The sequence below is a fragment of the Mauremys reevesii genome, linkage group 2 (assembly GCF_016161935.1).
Source record: "Mauremys reevesii isolate NIE-2019 linkage group 2, ASM1616193v1, whole genome shotgun sequence".
Classification (NCBI taxonomy): Eukaryota; Metazoa; Chordata; order Testudines; family Geoemydidae; genus Mauremys; species Mauremys reevesii.
The window spans coordinates 239,237,122-239,257,556 of NC_052624.1; the positions used below are offsets into that span (position 1 = coordinate 239,237,122).

At 39.8% G+C, this 20,435-nt stretch overlaps 1 long non-coding RNA gene across 1 annotated transcript in view; it reads left to right on the forward strand.

The window, feature by feature from the left end:
* Positions 1 to 19,953, forward strand: part of LOC120399317 — a 38,947-nt gene extending 18,994 nt beyond the window's left edge. The window contains exons 2-3 of the long non-coding RNA XR_005595086.1: positions 16,865 to 16,989; positions 18,117 to 19,953. This is a non-coding gene — a long non-coding RNA (uncharacterized LOC120399317). The remainder of the gene's footprint in view (positions 1 to 16,864; positions 16,990 to 18,116) is intronic.
* Positions 19,954 to 20,435: the final 482 nt, after the last annotated feature.

Genomic DNA, 20,435 nt, shown 5'->3' on the forward strand with positions numbered 1-20,435 from the left:
GTCTCAGACATAGGAGACAGGCCTAGGTTCAAATCACTGCTATAGCACAGACTTCCTGTGTGAAGTCAGGCAAGTTACATAGGTATAAATACCTTAAATTGTGCAGAGTCCTGTGCATGTGCTCTCACTGTTCTAACTTTTTACCTTTGTCTCCCTTCTAACAGGAAGGATATGATTTTTTTTAAAGTCTTTAACGTGATAGTTTTGTTACCTGTTAGTTTAAGGGGTCTATTTAGGAGGTCAGGGTATATGATGCATATAGATTCAAGAAAGCTGCTTGACGTTCATTTAATTGTTCCTCCATCATTTCTTTGCCCAATGCTAGCTACAAATTTACCTTTAAATTTTATCCTTGAACTAAGGTGATAATTACTATGCCTGGAAGTAACCTTTTTTCTTCAAAAGACAGTTTATTCACAGACTTCTTACAGTTGGTGAGTTTGGGTGGTGTTAAACATTTGTTGATACCAGTGGTATTACTATACTTAGGCTTGGCGGAATTCAATTTTTGTATAATTTTGACAGATAATATACTTATTAAACATTTTTGTTTTTATTGAATTAAATTTTTACACTTGCAGGAAATTGTGTGGGTAAGAAAATAATTATTTAACAAACATAGACATAGAGATTCAACAAGTTAAAACTTTATAACAGTTAAAACATAAATTGTCAACATCATATATCAAAATTTTAACCTTAAATCGAACAGTTCTCAAGCAGCTTTTTCCTTACCTTGTCTATCTGTAAGTTTCAATTATTATTGATAAAAATACATGTCATTGGTTCGTGTGTATAGTGAAATTGACATTTACCAATTAAAATCTGATCCTTCTAGGACTAGCTATATATGATCCAGGGTGCTGATTATTTGGAATTTGTGCATGCGCAACTGCCACTGATTTTAGTGGAAACTGAATATGCAAAACTGATGGAATAATTAGGTACCAGGATATTGGAAGTGTTTTGCCACCCATCCTAGACCCCATACTTTGGACTACTAGCACTCATGGTTTGGTCTAAAGTAAAGCAAAACCAAGAGCTCTTCCAATAATATACCCTGGAAAATAAGGTAATACAATATCAGAAAGTCATAGAAAATGAAACTAAATCTAGATTTTCCCTGCCCCCCCCCCTATGTTTTGGGTTTATAAAGGTAAGGAGCCAGATTCTCAGCTGGGGGTTCTCGAAATGTTACTGGGGGTTCTTGGGGAAAAAATTCCTTAATGGTGGACAGCGCTGTCGGTAGGGTCCCCAGGCAGCACGGGGCCAGCAGCCTGGAGCCCCTGGACTTCCAAGAGCTACGCAGATCAAAGCAAGCATATCTATCACACTGAGGAGATTTAAACTTCAAGACTCCTTATAAGAAACGGAAAGGGAGGTGGATATTTTTTGCTGTTTTAAAAATTAAATAGGCAGTTAGTATTGTTTTTTAAATTATTATGAAGAACAAGTTTAAGCTTTGTTGTAATGTATGTTGTTTGCCTGGACTGCTCAAGACCTGAATGCTTGTGTAGGAGGAACTCTTTTGAGTTGGCTTCTTAAATACCTTCATGCTGTTTCACATCTGATACTCCTTGATGAAACATAGGAGCCTTGTCTTATAACAGGCTTATTCAAAGTGATATTTTGTGAGATCTTGGAAGAGTGTTGCCATTTTCATAATGTAATAATACTGTAATTAATAATAAATAGTGTGCAATAAGCATGTCATAAAAACAAATTTTATATTTCCATGATCACTGCTTTTATAAGTTATACTCAGGTAAAGGAGAAAATCCCTGGAAATATTCATTTTTAAGAGGGGGTTCATGAGACTTGATGTGCTAGTGAAAGGGGTTCACAGGCTGTTAAAGTTTGAGAACCACTGCTATAGCTCCACTGATTTCAATGGAAGTTTGCTCATTTACACAATGGCCCAAGTAGGAGACAGTCTAGGGAGGCCCAACTACCTACTCCTTATACAGTCCTTGGCATATGCAAGACTCCTCAAGCGAAACACAACAAGATTTTGACACAGTGAAGAACAAGTGGAAAAATAGACACTTTCAGTGATTTGTGGTGGTGATTTATCCTGACTATCACACTCTGATAAAATAGAAGAAAATGTCTGCCTGCCAAATAGCAGATCGAGGAGCTCTCTAGAGGCTTAATCTCTTACAGATAGCAAGCAATCTGAGCTGAGTTAAGATGTGGAACTCTCCAAAATAGAATCCTCTGATGCTGTGATGTTGCTCTCTGTTTTGTGAGCACTTTATTTCTTTAAGTTTTGCTTTATGTGAGTATTTCTGAATCATCCCATGATGACAAGAGGAGATGCAGAAAATCTATATATGTCTTTTAGTAATAGTTTGCTTGATGAAATAGTTTTAGTGATGGAAAACGTATAAGGGTGTTACTCTTCAGTGATTGTCTTTTGTCCTGCCAGTTCTCCAGTGAAAGGACTAATTTATCCCAAATGTATCACAGCAATGTAAGCAAGCAGCATTCTCACCTGGATCTGAAAAAAGTTCACACATTCCATATGTAGACCAAACCCATATCCCTTTTGAGCTTGGCTTTAGTAACATAAACAATAATAGCAGAAATGCTGGCCCAGTCCTTCCTCCCTCTGGGTTGGCTATCCCTAGGTTTCTTTTTATTGGATGTTTCTTTTTCAGATCTGATCTCTCTCCCTGCAGACACATATTCCAAACTTATTTATGTACAGGATGGAGTTAATGAGTCACCTGACACAATATTTATGTCAATATTGGGTTTAAATATTGTTAGCTAGCATGTTCTAACAAACACGTTCTCAAATGCTAATGTGGACAAAGCACTTCGTACTTGAACATATGCTAGCTGGTCACGCTGAAGTCTAGCAGTTAGCACATGCTCAAGTACAACTTGCCTTCTCATCACTGGACTCTTAAATTGTGCTCGCTAACACATTTTAGAAAAAGCACCATTTTGTCCTACTCAAGACAAACCCATTGAGTATTTAGGAATTATCATCTCCCTGCTGGGTATTAGTATCTACCAGGAGGGTGGGTCAACAGAAGAACCCAACATCCCTGTTGTGTGTGGAAACAATGTTAATCCCAAACCTGATGTATTTTTCTCCCTCACATTACAGTAAACATATTGTGCCTCTGACTGATCAGCTATGTTCCCTTTTTTAGGTTTAGTAGTACAATTCCTCTGCCTTTTTTTTTATTTAAACTGTCATAAGAACATAAGAATGGCCATGTTGGGTCTGACAGTGCCAGATGCTTCAGAGGGAACGAACAGAACAAGGAAATTTGTCAAGCAATCCATCCCCTGTTGCCCAGCCCCAGCTTCTAGCAGGCAGAGGTTTAGGGATACCCAGGGCATGGAGTTGCATCCCTAACCACCTTGGCTAGTACCCATTGATGGATCTATGCTCCATGAATGTATGTAATTATACTTTTGGTCTTTACAATATCCGATGGCAATGAGTTCCACAAGTTGACCTTGTGTTGTGTGAAAAAGTATTTCCCTACGTTTGTTTTTAAACATGCTGCCTATTAATTTAATTGGGTGACCCTTGGATCTTGTGTTAGATGAAGGGGTAAATGATGCTTCCTTATTCACTTTCTCCACACCTTTTGTGATTTGATAGACCTCAATCATATCCCCCCTTAGTTCTGTTTTCTAAGCTGAACAATCTGTCTTTTTAGTGCTGCCTCAGATGGTAGCAGTTTCATAATCCTAATAATTTTTGCTGCCATTCTCTGAACCTTTTCCAGTTCTAGCATAACTTTTTTTTTTTGAGGTGGGGTGATCAAAATTACATGTAACATTCAAGGTGTGGGCGTACTATGGATTTACATAGTGGCATTATGATATTTTTTGTCTTATTATCTATCCCTTTCCTAATGGTACTTAACATTTAGTTAGCTTTTTTGACTGGTGCTATGCATTGAGCAGATGTTTTCAGAGAACTACCCACAACGACTCCATGCTCTTTCTTGAGGGGTAACAGCTAATATAGAACCCATCATTCTGTATGTATAATTGGGATTATGTTTTCCACTGTCCATTACTTTGCATTTATCGACATTGAATTTCATCTGCCATTTTGTTGGCCAGTCATTCACTTTTGTGAAATCCTTTTGTAGCTCTTTGTACTCAACTTTAGACTTGAGTAATGTTGTATCATCTACAACCTTATTATTTACCCCCCCCTTTCCAGATCATTTTTGAATACATTGAACATCACTGGTGCTAGTACAGGTCCTTGGGGGACCCCACTGTTTATGAAAAGTGACCATTTGTTTCTATCCTTTGTTTCCTATCTTTTAACCAGTTACTGATCCATGAGAGGACCTCCCCACCTATGGCACAACTGCTTACTTTGCTTAAGTGCCTTTGGTGAGAGACCTCGTCAAAGGCTTTCTGAAAGTCCAAGTGCTCTATGTCCACTGGATCGCTCTTGTCCACATGCTTGGTGACTCCCTCAAAGAATTTTAATAAATTTGTGAAGCATGGTTTCCCTTTACAGTTGATTCTTCCCCAACAAATTATGTTCATCCATGTGTCTGATGATTCTGTTCTTTATTGTAGTTTCAAACAATTTGCCAGGTACCAAAGTTAGACTTACCATCCTGTAATTGTCAGGATTGCCTCTGGGACCTATCTTAAAAATTGGCATTCATTAGCTAGCTGCCAGTTATCTGGTACACAGGCTGATTTATATGATAGGTTACACACCAAAGCATAGGTGCTAGAACTAGGGGTGCTGGTGCACCCCGTGACTTGAAGTAGTAATAAAAACCCAAATACATAGGTTCTACCTTCAGCACCCTCACTAGAAAAATTGTTTCAGCACCACTCTACTAAAGTTAGTAGCTCTACAATTTCATATTTGAGTTCCTTCAAAATTTCTGGGTGAATATCTAGTCATGATGATTTATTACTGTTTGTTCCAATTTGTATCCACTTATTCCAAATCCACCTCTACTGAAACCTCAATCTGGACAGTTCCTCAGATTTGTCACTTAAAAAGAATGGTTTGTATGTGGGAATCTCTCCCACATCCTCTGCAGTAAAGACCGATGCAAAGAATTCACTTAGTTTCTCCACAACGGCCTTGTCTTCCTTGAGTGCTCCTTTAGCACCTCTATTATCCCATGGCCCCACTGATTATTTGGCATCCTGCTTCTAATGTACTTAACAAAAAAAAGTTTGTGTTTTTGTCCGGTTGCTCTTTTTTGGACTGCTTAACTATACTCTGACAGTTGTTCTTATCTATTGTATCTATGCTTAATTGGTACACTGGTCTTTATTCCTATGTGTTGACTATCAGATTTCCTTGATGATCTGCTTGTTAATAAGCAAGATTCATATACAGGTATGTGATACTATGGATATCTAATAGGATCACAGTCTAATCTGTAATGAGCAAAAACCTTTTGTTGGGATATTTCATTGTGGAACATTTTGCCCCTGTAACTTTGCAATTGGGAAGTCTAAAATCCAAATAGGAAATTTCAGATTCATTGTTAAATGAATCACAATGAAACAACTTATCAATGACAAATTGAGGAGGATCCTATCCTGGCAGTTTTATGAGTGAGCCTCTGAAAGAGGATATCTCTGTAGCTTTGTTTTAAAAAGTTGTGGGACTATATTACATAGAATTATATGGGGATTAGATTTTTTTTTCTTATGGATTGTGCTACTTCTCTATCCTATGTTGACTGTTGTATTGCCATTTTAAAAAAAGTTAATTAAATGGTTTTAAAATGTTAAGAAAAATTGTTTTCTGCTTACAGACCATATTGTATTGTGTTCTCTGAACCAGTATATGCCTTTGCCACTTTCAGCTATAAAATATTGTTTTAAGCTGAAACTTGTCAGACAAGGTCACTGTGGCTTTATTTTCTTTTGAAGGTTAGTTCACAATACCAGTAAATCCTTGATTTCTCTGAGTCTACCAGCAAAGATATGAATTGTGTTGTGTGTTCCTCTGATACAGACAGATACCATTGTCTCAGACATGCAGGAAGAAAGACTAGATGCAAAAGATGTGGTTTAATTAGGCCACAACGTTATTAATTTATCTGGGAACTAACCAGCGATAAGTTTTACAGTGAGGGTCAGCATTCCTTTCTTAATTGTTTCCATCTGATAGAGGGCTTCTGTCAGTCCCCTGCCCCTCCACACCTGGTCCCTTAGCCAGCTTCTGGGACGCCACCTCTGTCCCCTCATATGAAGTTAGAGGGGCTTGGGAAAGGTGGTTTTCTCCTCACTGTTCCAGATACTAGGAGCCCTAAACCTGTTCCTCAACTTCTTCAAGGGATGCCTTCCTCTGAGTCCAGATAGATATTACCACATCCGAGGTAGAAGCCAAACTCGAACAGCTTATTGGGACTAAATTGGGAAGCCCAGATAATCTTCATCAAAGAATATTAAAGGAACTAGCACATGAAACTGCAAGCCCATTAGCAATAATTTTTAATTAATCTGTAAACTTGGGGGTTGTACTGTATGACTGGAGAATTGCTAACATAGTTCCTATTTTTAAGAAAGGAAAAAAAGGTGATCTGGGTAACTTCAGGCCAGTTTGACATCTGTAGTATGCAAGGTCATGGAAAAAATTTTGAAGGAGAAAGTAGTTAAGGACATTGAGGTCACTGGTAATTGGGACAAAATACAACAAGGTAGATCGTGCCAAACCAACCTAATCTCCTTCTTTGAGAAGGTAACAGATTTCTTAGACAAAGGAAATGCAGTGGATCTAATTTACCTCAATTTCAGTAAGGCATTTGATACGGTTCCACATGGAGAATTATTAGCTAAATTGGAAAAGATAGGACTCAATATTGAAAATTGAAAGATGGATAAAGAACTGGTTAAAGGGGAGATTACAACAGATCATATTGAAAGGTGAACTGTCAGGCTGGAGGGAGGTTACTAGTGGAGTTCCTCAGGAGTTCCTCAGGGATTGTTTGGGGACCAATTTTATTTAATCTTTTTATTACTGACGTTGACACAAAAAGTGGGAATGTGCTAATAAAGTTTGCAGATGAGACAAAGCTAGGAGGTATTGCCAATACAGAGAAGGACTGGGATATCATACAGGAAGAGCTGGATGGCCTTGTAAACTAGAGTAATAGTAATAGGATGAAGTTTAATAGTGAAAAGTGCAAGGTCATGCATTTAGGGATTAATAGCAAGGATTTTTGTTATAAACTGGGGGTGCATCAGTTGGAAATAATGGAGGAGAAGGACCTCGGAGTATTGGTTGATCACAGGATAGCTATGAGCCGCCAATGTGATATGACTGTTAAAAAAGCGAATGCGGTTTTAGGATGTATCAGGTGAGGTATTTCCAGCAAAGATAAGGAGGTGTTAGTACCGTTATACAAGGCACTGATGAGACCTCATCTGGAATACTGTGTGCAGTTCTGGTCTCCCATGTTTAAGAAGGATGAATTCAAACGAACAGGTACAGAGAAGGGCTATTAGGATGATCTGAGGAATGGAAAACCTGTCTTATGAAAGGAGACTCAAAGAGCTTGGCTTGTTTAGCCTAACCAAAAGAAGGCTGAGGGGAGATTACGCTCTATAAATATATCAGAGGGATAAATACCATGGAGGGAGAGGAATTATTTAAGCTCAGTACCAATGTGAACACAAGAACAAATGGATATAAACTGGCCATCAGGAAGTTTAGACTTGAAATTAGACAAAGGTTTCTAACCATCAGAGGAGTGAAGGTCTGGAACAGCCTTCCAAGGGAGCAGTGGAGGCAAAAGACATATCTGGCTTCAAGACTAAGCTTATACATTTATGGAGTGGATGGTATGATGGGATAGCCTATTTTTGGCAATTAATTGATCTTTGATTATTAGCGGTAAATATGCCCAATGGCCTATGATTGGATATTAGATGGGGTGGGATCCGAGTTACTACAGAGAATTCTTTCCTGGGTGCTGGCTGGTGAGTCTTGCCCACATGCTCAAGGTTTAGCTGATGGCCATATTTGGGGCCGGGAAGGAATTTTCCTCCAGGGCAGATTGTTAGAGGCCCTGTGGGGTTTTCTACTTCCTCTTCAGCCTGGGGCACGGGTCACTTGCTGGAGGATTCTCTGTATCTTGAAGTCTTTAAACCACGATTTGAGGACATAGGTTAGGTTTTAAATATAGGAGTGGGTGGGTGAGATTCTGTGGCCTGTGTTGTGCAGAGGTCAGACTAGATGATCATAATGGTCCCTTCTGACCTTAAAGTCTATGATTCTATGAATAAAGAAAATCATAGTTAAGGCTGAAATTCCACCCTTAGCTCATTTCCCATTGCTTCTCTGGGTTTATTTCATCACAACCTTAGCTGTATTTTAATATAAGGGGATTTGTGTTAATAATATTAGCTCTTTTGGAGGGGCTATTTTTCTAGAGCAGTATAGGAGTGGAGGATATGATATAAAAATAGCACACTGGTATCATTTAGCTGGCTCATCAGTAAAAATATGTGCTAATGTTAGGTGTGTTTGACAGAGAGCTTGCAGCAGCACTGTTATGTTAGTTGTCAAACTAGATATATATTCATTACAATATGTCAAATAATTACTTTAGGAAAAGAAAAAGCTGGGAATTAAAAAAAATCATTTGTAAGCAGTAAAACTATCAAGCAGGGATAATTGGAAAAAATATTTAAAATGAACATAAGTGTAAAGTGGTAAGATACTGTTTTGTTAATGCTTTTCTGTAAAATTAGAGGGTTTTCTTTTTAATTCTCTGCAATGTACTTACATTAAAGATATTCTTTTTCACTAATATCATCTGTAATTATTACAAATTCTGGTTAACTTGGCTCTTTCAAGGTGGATAGGATAAGAAAAACAAGGGAAGGATAATTTCAAAGGTAGATTAAAAATATATTTATAATTATTAGTCCCTGACTTAGGTGTAAGCATCCAGAGCCTCTACCAGGGAAACCCTTCTTCTCATGCTTGGGGACCACCTCTCTAATCCCCCTCTTAAACCAGACTACATGGACTCTTTCCCTCTGATTGGGCAGATGGCCTTAGGGGAAGCAGAGGATATCATGAAGGGAAGACTTTAGAGAGGAAGGATAGTCTGGTGGCTAACACATAGGATGGGGATTTCCTGAGACACAGATTTCTCCAGTCCCTATCCACTGTCCTGCACTCAGGGCTATGGCATAAATGCCACAATCCAGCTGGGAGGACAAAGCCATAAGTGTGGAGGAAAGCAGATCTGTTTCAAACAGAGCATCACAAAGGCTTGTGCCATCTCTGCTTGCAAACTTTCATAACAGAGTCAGAACATTGCCTGGGTATTGAGTTAAGAAGGAACAAATGGTTGTTGAAGGGTCACAAAACAACTGAATTTCTATTGGTCTGTCTGATGGACAAGTGTGGGGCATGATAGTTACTTCCTGATATTGCAGATGTACGGTACCTTTTAATTTTCAAACACAATTTAGCGTTTGTCTTCATGGCCCAAGAATTTGGACTGTGAGAGTGTGGATTGCAACATGTGCCAAAATGCTGTGCTGTGAACACTGTTTTACACAAACTAGTTACCTTTTAGTTTGTGCCAGTGGAGTCCACGCAGGGAAGTTACTGCACAACATTTTATTGCACACTGCAATTCATACCTCTGGAGTCTGCACTGCACTGCCATGTAGACACAGCCATATGTCCATACTATACAAGCACTTCCAGTTATGGATATGGGAAAGTAAGCACTTGAAAGACACATTTTTGAAAATGATTATCCTCACTTATCCTTCCTTTCACCTTTTAGCATTTCAGTTGATTTGTAATCTTTAACTAAAGACCTGTAAAGTCCAACGTCATTCTATATTGACACATTTTTAAATTTTGGGGAAAAATAATTTCTGTGAAAAAAGGAACAATACAAAGGCTTTATATTATATGTTGTCAGTATAATGGTCCTCTTTCAACTGAGTTCAGCCTGTAAGATCTTCAAATATGTATCAATGCTTTTGATAAGAGAGCAAAGGAAAAAGCATTGTATACTGAACAATCTTACTCTTAACAAAAACGACAAGAGCCAGGAACTTTACTGCAAGTCTATATATACTTAACCTTTTTGCCATTAGTCTACCCTCTATACCTCTTGTGTTTCTGTGATCCACTAATAGTCCCTTAAATCAGTTGAATATTTGGGCATACTAGGTACAGTCAGTAACAGAGCAGATGTGTTATGTGGCTGTATCCTGGAGCGTTCAACAGTCGTTAAACTCTTAATGCTGTCCAAAAATAGAGTGCAACTTTTTTATACAGGCATTAGTACAGGGCTTTAGAGGACTTTAAAAGAACATCCTCTTCTATTTATTTATATGTAATATCATTTACTCTTATTTTACTTGTACAAGTGTCACCTTTAGAGTCAAGATCTACATTGCCATTTTGATAACCTACTCAGGGACCAATTTTGCAATCCTAACACATGGTGAGCTTTCTTACCAGAAGCTGTTCCTTCACAAAAACTGCAGGACTGTGCCCAAAATATTGTCTTTCATATAAATGTTCTTTATTTAAATGTGCAGGGTCAGATTCTTCTTACACCAGTTTTACCCTGGTGGAAGTGAATCTTCACTGACTTCATTGGCATCACTACTGATTTACATTGGTGTAAACGAGAGGAGATTCAGACTCCGTTTTAAGCATTTCTTTTAACATTTGTACATGTCAAAGTGGTTGTCAAAGGAGTCTGCATTAAAGCTGTTATTGTCTATGGCATAATGATACTTTTTTATTTTGCATTTATAATATAGATTTCCTCCTCATTTTGTAAAGCTTCATCAAATTACATGTAATTTATTTGTCTGATTAAACAATATTTATTTTTTCTGTTTCCTGCTGGATATTTTCAATATGTACCACATACAAAGTTTCCACTGAAATTTATTATGCTGATGAAAATGCAGCAGCATTCCCTTATTAAACTAGAATTTATGTTCAACAATTAAAAGAAGTACTTTGGGGGCTATTTTTAAATGTATCATGCTGATTAAAGATTAAGTAATTTAATTAATGGAAACTGATAAATAGAGTGTTTGTGTGTATTATAGGTTGTGCAGGTACTGATGACAATCGTTAAAGTTGCCCCACAGTTTCCATTATAAGACTCTCTTTCAGTTGCATATAACTTTACCGAATGTAAACCACTGCTGCTGAAATTTTCCAGGCCAGTTGTCTGCTTCAGGCTGAATTTTTTTTCTTTTGAAAGATTTGGCTAAAAATGTTCAGCCATTTTGTAAGTTGAGGTAGGAAAAATACATTGTTCTTGCTCAGGTTAACTTAGTTCTTTTTCATGACTGTCTAGTTGGGAAGCTCTAGTTCCTCCATGCTTTGGAGCGGGGGCTTGAAATTTGGCATAGGGTCACCCTAGGATCAGGGATGTGGCTTTTGCCATCCCTGTGAAAATTCAGCCACATTTCTCCAATTTATAAGTCTCTGAAAAATGTTAGCATGTGCTTAGTAGGGACTCGTTAGAGTTTGACATATAAATTTTCTGAAGAATCTATCTGCACTGAGCATGCTTCATCCCCTCACAGCTCCTAAGTGCCGACTCAGACTGAGCATGCTCTGTTTTCTCAGAGTAATTGATTATGTACACATGCTGGGGATACAGAAGCTGACAGGACTCTCCCTGCAGTTGCTCCTTCTGACTGCTGGGGGCCCCTGTGGGGTTGGGCACCAGAACTGAGAAGAGGAAGACCGAGAGTACAGGAGAGACAATGTTCCCCAGGCTGATGCCCAGGAAGCATGGTGAAGGAGGAAGCTGCCTGACTCAAATGCAGAGGGATAATGAATCTGGGGTGAGGGCAGATGAAGAGGGTGGAAACAGGAGGGGGGACAGTTCACAGGAGTTTAGGGTGGGAGAAGATGGAGCAGGGAAGAACAGGAACAAGGGAGAGGTGGAAGAAACTGGGGATAGAGAAGGATAGATGGAGGGGCAGGGCAGGAGCTGTGGAGAGCAGGGAAGAGAGCAGAGCTTGTCAGGAGAGCATAGGGAGGGCAGGCAGAGACAGGAGCTGGGAGGGTAGGATAGGAGTGGGTAGGGAGGACGGGGAAGAGTCAAGATGAGGGGATAGCAGGAGGAGAGGGAAAAGTCTGGAAGGACAGAACCAGAAGGGGATAGTAACATGGTAAGGACATGGACAGAAGAGTGTAACCATTAGAGAACACTCCCCTAAAGAGCCTGAAATTGATCCCATTATTTCTGAGTGTCCACTTCCCTTTGCTGTCTAGCAAATAGCTATGAAACCCATTGGCAAAGTATGTATCTCTAGCCCCTCTAGAAGCTGGTCCAAAGAAGACAGTGGCCTTCTATTGCTAGCAGTTACTCCCTTAGCTCAAATGGTAGAGAGGGTTATGCTGAGGATTTATAGATCCCAGCCGTACTGTTGATCCATGTTGGGAGTCAATGGGGTCCCACAGGATTAAATCTTTTTTTTTTTCAATTTAGTTGTGAGGGGATGTCATTTCTTATGGTAAAAGAATGTTAAGGCTGAAAAGCCAGTCACTCAAAAGTCATGAAATGTGTGAACTGAGGTTGGCTGTACAACTTTAATTCATGCACCGCCGCCATCTGGTTGTGCATTATGATGCAGTCTTTAATCATATGCTCACATACTGATTTTTTTTTCAAAGTACACCTTTAGCATTCATCCCTGGCCCTTGCATGGGAAGTTCTGAGGTTAGAGGAGAACGCTCCTTGTGTCATTTCCCTTTCACACCACCCACTTTAGACTAGGGATGAACTGGCCCTTGCTTGTAGAGTACATAAGACTTTACACTGGGTTTTATTAAATGGATTTTCATGTAAGCAGTCAGGAAGGCTAGACATCACTCAAACCTGTCTGAAGCTACAATTATATGCTTACCTTGTTGCTTAATGAGTTTTGATAAATATTGTTGATTGAGTACAATATTGTTTGTCATTATTTGGCATGGGGAAACTTTTTTTTGAAAACATCTGTTACTTTCCTCGGCTTGTCAGTAGCAGGAAATGCTCTAGGTGATCCTGTTTGTGTTTTATTATACAAAGATATTAAAGGGCATAATTTCGAACAAAAACATAATTGTATGCCATCTTAATGTAATACTGTAGAAATGATTAATATTAATATTAATATTTCATTAACCTAATCAAAGACAAAAAGGACTGATGTGATAGCATGTTAATGTGTATCATGAATTCTGTGCTCTACAGGTTCTTATACTGTCTTTATCTTGGTAACATCTGAGTACCTTCCAGTAATACACTGAGTAACATGCCTATCGTCAGTCATGTGTGGTTTGTTCTCTCTCTCTTGTGTGTATGTGTGTGCACAGTGGAGTGTGTTCTTTTGGTAAGACTATTTTGGTTTGTTTTTATTTTAAAGTACATAAACGCTTTGCTATGTATTTATGTAAGAGAAGTCCAGGTTGAAGAAGTGCATCTTAGACTTGGAGAAGAAAGTGGTGAGGTTTGTGATAGATCTTAGTTCCTGCAAGAGTTCATTCCACACTCTTGGGCTGACCCCTGAGAAAATTTGACTCCTGAACAGGTAAACGTTGTGAAGTACCTGGTGACGTCCTGCCAGTCAGTGCTTGTGACTGGAATATTTCCACACCTTTTTTGCTAGAAGAGATGTACTGTTATATTATGTATCTAATTGACTGTTCCATTACACTCTCTAATGGGAAGGGCAATTGAAAATGTAAACAACTTCTGTGCCAGGTACTGGGGCCAACATGCTCCTAGCCAGGTTTTCAACTATGTTCTGAATAAAGTATAGAACTCCCATATACGTGATCCCTACAAATTAAATAATATATGTTTGTACAATGTCTAGCAGAATGGGATCCTGATTGAGCCTCAAAGTAATATTGAGACCTGTCGTGTACTTAGATCGCCACATCACACATATATAGTATCATATCTGGGCTGCTTCATGCTGAAGGATGCACTGTGTACTGTATCTGGGTCTAATAGGTATTTGAAAAAAGACATTTCAGAGATGTGGATTGAGTACACAAGTTTGTTCAGTAAGTTGCATCTGAGATAAACATTTGTTTTCTTTTTCTAATTCCTGATGCAGCAAGGAACGGTTGAAAAAAGCATGTTGGCAGTTCTTAAGATCAGACCTTTTCAGATGATGCCATTATCCAAGCAAGCAATGTTTTAGATTTAGCAACTGCTTTAGACAGAAACTTATTTTTATGAATTAGTATTGGTATATTCAAACTTGAATAATCTCATCAACGTCTTGGTAAATGCTAACATTCCAAGCTCAACATCTCATGATACCTAAATTATATTTAAAAAAAAAATCAAAATGTGTGCCTTTGCTAGCAGGATTATATAAAACATGGGATGTAGATGCTGTATTATTTTATTTTGTGGGTTAAAATGAGATATGAAGAAATCTACATAATACTGATAAATCTGTGGCCATGCTTCCTGTTTGTTGCTTACTGTGAGAGTGGTGTGAGCTGCTCTTAAAATGCTCTGGCGAGAGTTAGACAACTATAATACTTGGTTATCGCATGAACTTGTCATTGGTAACTTGTCCTGTATCTTCTTGTGGTAGAACAAATTCTTAAAAAACTAGAACTGACTAACTGTTTGAATTGAAAACCTCAAGCCCTGTAAAACCCACCTGGCTTTGGGTTTCACTGAAATTTTCCAGCTATGTTTTTGTATGATGCAAACCCCAGGGAGATTCAAAGAGAATGAAATGCTTGCTGTGAAGAGACACCAATGAGATTCACAAAGCTCTTTGAAATCTGGTAAATCTACATTAATTTTCAATGTCAATATTGATTTTTAAATCTCCAAGTGTTAGTATTAGCACAAACACAGGAAAGTTGCAGATATGACAGTAAAAGCCAGTGAAATTATGCTGCAAGAGGACCAGTAGGGGCCACAGAACATTGGTAGAGTGGACTCTTGAGGGGTTTGAGGCTATCTGCCAGCATCCATCTGCTCCCTCCCTCTCACCCCCTAAGCCAAAAAGCTCACACCTGAAACTACGCTGGCGTAGATTAGAGGCTCAGCAGGAATGGAGATCTTCTCTTCAACTAGCAAATCTAGGAGAAGGAAGGGGGAAGAGGAGGAGAGACAGACAGACAGCGCCAAGATGCTTCTGCTGACAACAGTGAGAGTTTGCTGACTCCACTCAAATATGTAATTGCAGGCACCCTCACAACTAAATGTAGGAATAATAGGGCATTATTTTAAGTAATTAAAATATGGGATGGCTCAGGAATGATTTTAATGATTTTATCTTTTTCTCCTGCACAGGATACTTTGTCTATGTTGAAGTTTTGGGAAATAAATCAGTTCAGCATAACTCTTATAATTCTTTTTTAAAAGATTAACCAAGCAGCTATAAAAACAAACATGTTTAAGTGCAATGTCACTGGCTAGGTTAACTTATAGAATTCCTACATTAATTTACAAAGGTATAATGCAATGGTCAAATTGAGGTTACAACTGAAATATAATCAATAAGTCAATGGTTTAGTTTATCTAGCTTTCCCATTAGCAATTAATTATGATGAGTAAGTTAAGAAAAACAGGTTTTAAGATCTTACAGGAAGGTGAGGGGAGAATCCATTGCATTTTTAATTTAAGCCATTTAGTTAAGAATGTATCAAAGGCAGAGACTCCAACATGCCTTAATTTTAAGTCAGTGAAGCTCTCAAAATAATTTCTTATTAGATTGCTTTTTTGGGGGGGGGGTACTTTTCTCCCAGTCTGCAAAGAATACTGTGATAGACCCAGGCCAGTTGCGTACAGCAGAGTAGTAGAAGGTAGATATTCTGGCCACTGGATAAGCAGTTTTCTGTTCCTGACTGACCAGAGAAGGGGCTGCTCCAGGCTAGGGTGGACACCTGACTCCAATTAACCTGCAAAGAGTCAGGTGAGGCCGTTAAGCTAATGTGAACACCTGACTGTAATTAAGCCCCCTCTGATACTATAAAAGGGCTCACTCTGGTCAGGCCGAGGAGAGCCAGGGAGCCAGAGAAGAGGAAGTGCGGATGAAGGGCTGTGTAATGAAGACACATGAGAGCCACTGGAAAGGGAGCCCTAGGTAAGGGTGAAGAAGGCAGTAAGAGAAAGAAGGGGGAGAGCTGTGGGGAAGTGGCCCAGGAAAATGTAGCAACTCTGGCAGTGAAAGGTTAGCTGCCAACAGTTGCTGCCATTAGGGTCCCTGGGCCAGAACCCAGAGTAGAGGGCTCTTTCCCCATCAGGACAGGAGGCTAAACTGTAGGGACAAGAAGACTGCGGGAGTTCTCTCACCAACCTCCTTGCTGGCTTATGATGAAAAGGGCTCAGTAGACTTTAACCCTGGCCTAGAGAGAGAAAAGGGCTATGTGGAGGGTAGCAGTGAAACTCTGAGGCTAGCATAAACCGCCTGGAAGCGCAGGACCCATGGGGACAAGGTCAGAGCTCTGCCACAATACGTTAAGTTTCGTTTGTTTAAATGTATTTCCCTCCCCACTCTAACACAGTGCCTGCATCTTTCTGGCAGTTTAGCGCAGACAGAGAATAATCTATGGAAGAATTTTTGCAGCTTTCTAAAGTCTTCAGCTCACGTGATTGGTCTTGGATCTAAATTGCTATTTACTGGCATCTTTGTGGATAAGATGTAATTTAAGTACTTTCATAGGTGAGGAAGACAGGTGGTCTTTTTAACTCTTAGTTGTTCTTCAGGCTTCGCCCCACCACTGTTCAGAATCTTTTGCCTCTCTTCCTTTGGATGGCCAGTCCAGGGAGGAGAAGAGCAGGATACAACTTCAAGTGTTGTGCTGATGTGAGAGAGGGCCCCCCCCCCCTTTACTCAACATGATTGCCATCTTTTGTAGGGATCAGTGACTCCTCTACTTCACCTCAGGAGATGTTCGTGTTCAATTAGGGGTTCCAGCATTTGGCTGTAGCTGATTGTGGAGCAGTGACCTGGAACCTTGATCTTGGAGTCACATAGTCACAGGTGAGCGAGAGAAACCAAATCATTGCTAACCGAAAATAGACGTCTCTCAACAATAAGATGCAAGAAGGTGCCATGTGATAAGGATCTGATTGGCAAACTTCCAGTTAGGCCCCAGACATAAGTGTCTTGATTGTTGAAATATAATTCATGGCTAGTCAGCATTATGCACCAGCTCATTTCCACACATTCTCTTGACAATGAGTTAAATATGACACTGGAAAAGTAGTTTAAGAGGGTAAAGGCAGGGTGTAGGGCAAGTGAGTGACCTTATCCTTAATAGCCTTTTTGCCTATGTACCAATAAGCTGCTTTAAGAATCTCTGAGCAACACTAACTTAAACATTTTTCCAAAAGGTGTTACTCAGGCCTGAATCCAAATGTGGCCTATATTCTTTACACAAAGCAACCCTCTCCAAACAGGGTCTAGTATTGAATCATTGCAGCTGCTATCAGGCAGCATGTTAGAATCAGAGGGTTGTGTTTCTTCAGAAAAAGAGCAAATGCAGGGCATGACTGCCCAAACTAAGAAACACCCCAGGGACATAAAATCAATTAAATCTAAATTGGTCAATCTGGAAGACAGATCACACAGAAACAATCTTATAATCATAGGAGTCCCTGAGGGGACAGAACAAGGAAATTATGTAGAATTTATCCCCAGACTTTTAATAGAAATATTCCATCTGCCTGAGGACTGTGTATTTGATATTGAAAGAGCCCACAGGTCCCTGACTCCAGTGCTTGCCCCCTGGGCTAAATCCAGATCCTCAATAATCAAATTTCTCAAGTTTGTAGCTGAAGAAACCATTGTACAACAGGCAAGAGCAAAAAGAGGTTCATGGGGCAATCTCCCAATTAAAGTGCCTTTTCATGACTTTGCAAGGAAGGTTATGGAGCAAAGGGTGGCTTTTGGCAGGGCCAGGGGACTGGCAAACCAAGGGAGCTAAAATATTATCTGATGTTTCCTGCAATGTTTCATGTAATATCTGGAGAAGTAACCCATGCATCCCAAGAGCTGTCAAAGATCAAGAGTTTCATTAAACAGTCTAATAAATCTACTTTTGATGTGTGCTGTTCCTGATTACTTTGACCACTGGCATTTTGTTTGCCTTTACTATGTGGATCCAGTTGGCCCTCATTACATTTGGTCCTCAGTCCATCTGGGTCTTGGCTACGTATGGTGAAGATGGAACACAATGAATATACTGGACTACTGTGTTCTCTGCACAGAAGTTTTGAATGACAGCAACAACCATGAATATTCAGTGCCATGCCCTTGCATGCTGACTTGCTGTGGTTTTTATTGCCTTATACACAGCCTGATGCTGAGGGGGTAGAGGCACACAACTCCCCCACCCAAACCCTGCACCAGTGAGCAACACAATTCCAATCTGAACCACTTCCTAGCCACTACCAGGTGGCTCTGTGCACAGGATGATGGCTCGACTTAAGGCAGCCTTGCTCGCAATGCTTCCCTTTTGCAGTAGGAACCAGCTCAGTAACATAAAGATGCACGTACAGACTACAGTGAGTAGCAGCAAGTCAACTAGGCATCCCTGGGAACCAAACAGAAGAGAATCCCTTCTGACTTAGACTGTGCCATACTACCATTGGTGGAGACCTATGGCATGGCCCTAGAAAAGGAAATAAGCTACCCATGATAGCTTTTGAAAACCTCATTGTTTTTGCTGTAAGGTCATAGTGCAACCATCAAACACGTTTAGCTCACAAATCGTATCTCTGGGGTACTTCTATATGCCCATGTGCTTACAGGGTGAGGCAATAGTTTTTGGATTAATTGTTCATTATTTGAAGGATGGGCATGAAAATTACTCACATGGGAACTCTGACAAGGATCTACCTACTCCAGAATGGTGTAAACCCATGCAACCTATACTATCTCAGAGACTGATGTAACCACCTGAAGGACTCTTGTTATAGCATGAAATATGAACTCAAACTTTGCACACCCCCTGTGTTGTGAATGTGTCTTCTAAACTTAGCTGTTCTTTTCAATCCCGGTAATGGATGGCATCAGTTCTAGCTGTTGCCAAGTAAGTACATGTTAGTATCTTGCTCTACTTACAACTTTATTTTGTGTTTTCCTTTGTTATGCTCTATTTGATTCCCTTTTGTCACCCATCCCACTGTTCTTCCTCCTGACCTTTATAACTTAAAGAGTGCATTGGTCTTGCGGGTACTATGTGGTCCCAACAGGTGAGAGTGCATCCCTGTCGGTGCCTCATCTTGCCCTTTCCACATACCCCAGCTCCCTGGCGGTCTTCCCTATGTTGTACTTTCTGCAAGGTAATCCCACTATCTGGATTAGACATCTGGGGCCCCCTGTCCCTATGCCCCATTGGGTTTCAACAAGCACCAATGCCCTGAAACTCTTTCCTATCTATGTTTAAAACCCATCTTAAGAGGCTATTGCATATATTGAACTGTTATGGTGCTAAACCTTAATTTAACCTCTTAGAACAACACCTCTCCCCCCCCCCCCCCGTTTAATGTAAGAAAGTTTATGCCTTTTTGAAAAAGGTGAGGTTAGGATAGCATTTTTACAAGAGACTCAGTTAACTGTAGAAGAGTCTCATAAATTGGAATGGGATTGGGTTAATAGAGCTCTGTCCTGCTGCTACATCTCAAATTTTAGAGGAGTATCTGTGCTGATCCACAGAAAACTGTTAGTGAATGTTATTGATGTTAGTTCCGATAATAAAGGTGGGCTTCTCATACTCAATCACAGTAAATGTGCCTGAAAGGGTCCTAATACACACCCAATATAGACGAGCCTGAGATTTTTCATAATGGTGCATACTTTCCCATCATAATTGTAGGTGAGTTTGAGATTCTAGAGCCAATAGTATATAGATTCTCCTCTACTAACTGTAAGCCAACCAGGTCCAAAATATAAATACCCCAACACTCTCTGTGACCAGCTAGGAGAGATTGAACCTCCATAAACAACAGAGCTTGCAGTCGCAGACACCCTGAAAGCCCAGCAGGCTTTCCTGTGTGGTTGTGTTTTTTTTTTCCCCCAAAGCTTTCTCTCTCAACTATTGTAGGCAAGCTGCTTACCTTGTTTAACAAGCCCCTGGAGAATGCTGGTACTTCTCCCCCTTCACAACCACCTCCATCAGCACTTTGAGGGAAGCTTTGATTTTAGTTACTCTCAGCTGGAGTGGGATTCCATGCCCTGCTTAAACAAGAGACCAATCTCTCTAATAGTGACATGAAAATATTGGCCAAATTTTAACAGCTAGGGTGGAGAAAGTTGTGCCCCAAATCATATATCCAAACCAGTTGAGATTTATTAAAGGCTGGCATGATAATAGCCTGATGACTCTAATCTCGGATGCAGAAAAGGCCTTTGATTAAGTGAACTGGGAATACATACTGTTTACTCTCTAGAGATCTGGTTTGGGGCCTGTTCTTAGAGCTTGG